The sequence below is a fragment of the Sciurus carolinensis genome, chromosome 4, assembly GCF_902686445.1.
Source record: "Sciurus carolinensis chromosome 4, mSciCar1.2, whole genome shotgun sequence".
Lineage (NCBI taxonomy): Eukaryota > Metazoa > Chordata > Mammalia > Rodentia > Sciuridae > Sciurus > Sciurus carolinensis.
The window spans coordinates 28,528,732-28,534,390 of record NC_062216.1 but is presented as its reverse complement, the minus strand read 5'-3'; positions in this window follow the sequence as shown (position 1 = coordinate 28,534,390).

Below are 5,659 nucleotides of genomic sequence, written 5' to 3'. Positions count from 1 at the left end.
TGGGGCCTTGCAGTTGTTAAATACATTACTGCCACTGAAGAAATCTTGAAGACTGCCTAGAGAAAATAAGAAAGATAGCTTGAGGGCATCTCAGGCTCAAGGTTAAAAGTAAAAGTTCACTTGAGAAGAGACCAGTGGGGCATCCTTCTTGCACCAGGGGGCCAAGGAAATTTTTCAACATGCTCAGCTGCCCAAACACTCAGAGGCTGCTGAAGCCAGGGTTCCCCAAGGCTTGGCTAGTGCTCAAAATGGCGGTAGACCTTGGCATCAACCCTGTGATGCTGGTTCTACAGGAATGCAGGCTGCTGGAGTTAGGAGGTCATGGAGGCTTTCCCCAAGATTTCAAAAGAAGATCTTGGAAAGCGGGCAAAGAGCAACAGGTCAGAGTCCCTTCTGGCAGCCCCTGAGAGGGCAAAGCATGGAGATGTGAGGAGGAAGTTGAAGATGCAGTGGAGACCCCTGACATTAAGAAATGTCAGTAACATGGGACATCATCCTAGGAAAGTTGCAGGAATTGAGCATAGACAAGCCACAGAAAGGCCACTTGGGATGCAACCAACAAGGTCACCGGGGAAGGAACTACACGTGCCCTTTGGGAGAGGACATTATGCCATGTGCTCCAGATGCAAAACACAGAACTACAGGATTTGTTTGCCAACCTGGATATCAGTCTTGCTTTGAGCCCATCCATTTTTTCTATGCCCCTATTTTTGTGAATGGAAATGTTTATTCTGTACCTTTACATATTGGATACTTTTAAATTGTTTTTAATTCTACAGGAGCTCACAATGCAAGATTGCCTTTGAGTCTCAGAGAAGACTTTAGACTTGAATTTTGAGCAATCTTGGAACTGTTGAGATATGGAGAGACTTGAAAATGGACAAAATGCATTTCACATTGTCAGATGGATGTGAGCTTTTGGGGGTCAGGGGCAGAATGTTACGGTTTGGATGTGAGGTGTCCCCAAAAAGCTCATGTGTGAGACAATGCAAGAGGAGAAATGATTGTGTTGTAAGAGTCTTAACCCAATCAGTGAATTAATCCCCTGATAGGGATTAACTGAAAGGCAACTGAAGGATAGGGTGTGACTGGAGGAGGTAGGAATTGGGGCATGACTTTGAGTTATATATTTGTTATCTGGAAAGTAGAGATCTCTCTGTTCTTACTGATCATCATGTGAGCTGCTTCCTTCTGCCACACTCTTCTGTTCTGCCATGATGTCTTGCCTCACCTGGAACCCCCAGTCTATGGACTGAAACCTCTGAAACCATGAGCCCCCAAATAAACTTCCTCCTGTACGATTATTATGGTTGGTCTTTTAGTCACAGCAGTGAGAAAGCTGATGGAAACACTCTGTCCTCCAAATACCATTAATACATGACTTTAAGGATTAAGTTTCCAACATGTGAATTCCAGGGGACACAACCGAACTATATCAGGTAAGAAAGTCAAGATAAGAACAAGACCCTAATACTAGCAAAAACTGCCTCAAGAATTTTTTTTCAATTTCAATAAAGAAAAAATAATATAGATTTATGTGATCACTTAAAGTTAAGAAAACATATCTATCAGGTAAAAGATCTGCTTCTCTCAACCTGGGCTTATTAGTAGGACATCTTGGGATATCTGTGCTCACCATTGGACATGGGATGCAGTATAAATCAAGTTAAATAGGCTGTGCTTGCAGGTCTAAACTGAGCCAACAGCCCATTGTAAGTGCGTGAGAATATATTTGTGATTAAAGAGTTCTGATTTGAATTTAAATCCACTGACTTATATTCTTAAATCACTATTCAGACATGACTAAAAGTACTTCTCAGGAACAATTACATCAAAATTAAAAGTTTAATTTAAAAAAAAGCTATTGTACTTAGGAGTCAACCACACCTTGAGTCAAGCCTCCTCCAATTTTCTAGATAAGTGAACTTGACCAAACTTTCTAGACCTCCCAAACCTGTTTTCCTCATCTGTAAAATGACCACAATAATAACTACCTAATAGTTTGGTTACAAGTAATAAATGCAATTATATATGTATAGTGCTTAATGATAATAGCATTTATATAACATTTGTTATGTGTCAGTCAGTTTAAGTCTTTGAATTATATTTGTTTAACTCAGTATAGTCTTCACAACAACTTTATGAAGTAGACACTATTATTATGATCATTTTTCCAAAGAAGTAGCTGAAACTCAGAGATGGTAAGTAACTTACCCAAGATCACACAGTTAATAGGTGTTGGAGCTGGACTCAGACTCAGGTAGCCTGATTCCTAAGGTTGTGCTTGTAACCTGTTTTAGTCAGTTTTTTCACTGTTGTGACTAAATGATCTAACCAGCACAATTTCAGAGGTCTTAGTCCATAGAAGGCCAGCTCCATTCCTTGGGACTCCAGGTGAGGCAGAACATCATGGCGGAAGACCATGGCAGAGGGAAGCAGCTTGCATTATCCAGAAGCAGACAGAGAGACTTCACTCTCCAGATATAAAATATATACCCCCATAGTCACACCCCAATTCCCACCTTCCCCAGCCACACCCTACCACTTCAATGAAGACTTTTACCACCCAATCATTTCTCCTCTGAACCTTCCTGCATTGTCTCACATGTGAGCTTTTGGGAGACACCTCACATCCAAACCATAACATAACCTGTCCCTGGTAAAGGTCCAGTGTCCAGTACTTGTAATCATTTTCAGGGAATAATCATTCCTTTAATTTTGCATCATTTAATTTGCTTTTATTTTAAGAGAGCTTGGTTCAGAAACTAAATCAAATGTATTCTATAAACACTAATGTTTTCATAAAATCATATGAAGGATGAATGGTCTCAGATTTAACTTAGTTTTAACTATAAATTGCATTTTTAATGATGAAATAAATAGCTAATGTAAATTAAATAATCACATGACCATAAAAGCTAAGAAATACTTATTAAAAATCACAAGGACTGGGGAATATATTTACTGAGTAAAGAGTGGCATTTCTTTGTTTTTAAATTACATAAGGTCTTGTAGATATTTTTAACTCAAAAGTTACCCTTAATATAAAATAAAATAACTTTTTGAAACCCTCTTCTTCAGAAATGTCATAACAAGGTATTTGTTTTTCTAATCTTAACATAAAAGATGATTACAGTGTATAGGAAATCTCACCATCTAGTTAACATTTTCCATCTTCTCTTAAACATATACTTATCTATACATTTCTTCATTTAACATGTATTGAGCACGCATGCTCACTGTACTGGCTGCTAGAAGATATCCAAACAAAAAGACAGTCCTCTGTGAAAGTATTCAGAGATTATAAGCGAATTACAGCAGCGTGATTGGTGTTCCCACAGTAGGAAAACAGGTGGAGAAGGTGAGAGAGGAAGGATACTCAGGTGAGCAGGTATTGTGTGGCAAAGGCCTAAAGTAGAGTGAGAGGGATTTGTTGTAACTGATATTGCTTCCTAGAATGGAAATAAAAGCAGGACTACAAGAAAGATATGGGTCATAGAATGTCTCCTATGCAATGCCCTGGAGTTTAGGGATTTAAGGATTATAATCACAACAATGACTAAACACAATCAGATCTATGTTTTAGACTTTTCCTGGGATGAACATGGAGGCTGAATTGAATTTAAGAAACTTGGAGTCAAAGAATACTTCAGGAGTCTAACTGCTCTTGTTATCACAGGAAAAATTAAAACAGTCTGAACAAAGGCAATTTTAGTAATGGAAATTGAGAAAGAAAGGGACCACGGGGTCCCTAACCACAGGGTACTAACTCTGCCCTAGATCCCAGTCCTTCCAGTGTACTGAAGGAACTTCTGTTCATATTTTTCTCAATCTCACATGTATGATTTATTAATAACTCAGAAACAATTAGTTAGGACTAATATTTATTGTGTTATTGCTCTGTGCCAGGCGCTGTAACAATGCGTTATAAACATTACCTAATTGTTACTTTACTAATAAATAATTTGAGGCACAGAGACTTGAAGCAACTTGCCAAGGTCACACAGCTGGTCAGTCGCAGGGACAATATCCAAAACCCTTCTGTTGAATTCTTTTTTCCATATGTCTTTCCCCACTGTTTCTTGGTTGTTCAGTTGTCACTGATCTTAAATTCCAGACTTTTAATTTTTTCGTCTCAATCCTCCAGTCCTTAAAAAAGAAAAAGAGGGAGAGGTAACTGATTTATTTGCCTACTAATCTTTCCAACTCTGCAGTCTATTTCCTTCCCTCTAATGTTGGTCTTGAATCCGTAGCAATATGGATATTATCGTATTGCTCTTTAAATCTTCTCTTTAAATTTCAGATTTTTGTTTCTGTATCTACTTAATTTATTCACAATAATTATTGTGTTGGCAAATTCAAAATATTTTGCCTATTCATTTTTCCCCTTGTGTTCATCAAAGTATTTTCCATTTTTAACCATTTCTTTCTTCCCGAAACTATTTCTCCCCCTCAGTACTGCAAAACTCAGCTCTCCCAACACGCTCCTGTGTTATTCCAGCACTTTCTTTTCTGTCTCTTTCACCAGAAGGAACTGATCCTTTATTCCGCATTCTATGTGTGTTATTAGTGGTGCTGGATTTTTGTTTGTTTCTTGCTTTTTCTTTTCTTTTTTTTTGGGGGGGGGAGGGGGAGTCCTCTACTGTTCTCTTCCAATATGGTTCCTCCATTTACTCTTCACATTACAATTTAACTTATCATGATAGAATATTAAGATCTTCCTGTTTTAATTTTGCAACATTTTTTCAAGACCCAATTTCAAATCAGCTCTGAAGACTTCTGCTTCAGTAGCTTGCCAACAATATGTATTTTACACAACCTCTCTCCTGCAGGTAGGCAAAAAACGTATATTCCTTCCTCTGTTTGTCTTTTACTAACTCCCATCTCTTTCCCCAAGAGCTTAACTTTCTTTATTTCTTTTTTCTTTTTTTGAAAATAAATGCCAATCAAGATAACTGGCAAAATTAAAAATGAAGTTTGCCACTGTTAACCTGAGAAAGAGACCAGTCAGTAGACTGGGTTGAATCCATCTCTCACACAGCTAGGACTCAAGTTCCTGGAGGGCAGGGAACCTCTGTCCTGTATTTTGAGCCTTTAAAGCCAGTGTGATTCAGTGAGTAAGCATTCATTCCATTAAAGCAAACATTCGCCAGCGACTCAGAAGCCCTGTGCGAGTAGATGATGACAGTTCTTGTGGAGCACTCAAGATGAGAAACAATTGACTGTGATCCAAAATACGAATGCTAACAGGATTCTTAAAGTTCCTGCCTTGAAATAATAGGAGTCAGGGTTTTCAGAGTACTATTGACTTATTTCCATTATCGGCACCATTTGTCAAAAACGCAAGTTAAAACGAAAGAAAACAAAGCTCGTTGTTAGTTAGCCTTGCTTTCCCTTACCCCCACCCCAAAGGTCAGGAAACGGGAACTCACACAAAAACGTAGAGACGAAAGAGCAAAATTTTGCTTTTTTGCTTTTTTTGTTTGTTTGTTTGTTGGGAGGCCGGAAAAAGAATCTAAGCTCCCCAAGCCGTAGCTCCCACTCCTCTGGGGTTGGTCTTTAGGACACTGAAGGAATCTCTCTTTGAGAAATAACTTTTCTGCTCCGTGCAGAGGCTGAGGGGAGGCTCTAACCCAGGATCGGTGGAGTCTGCAAGTCT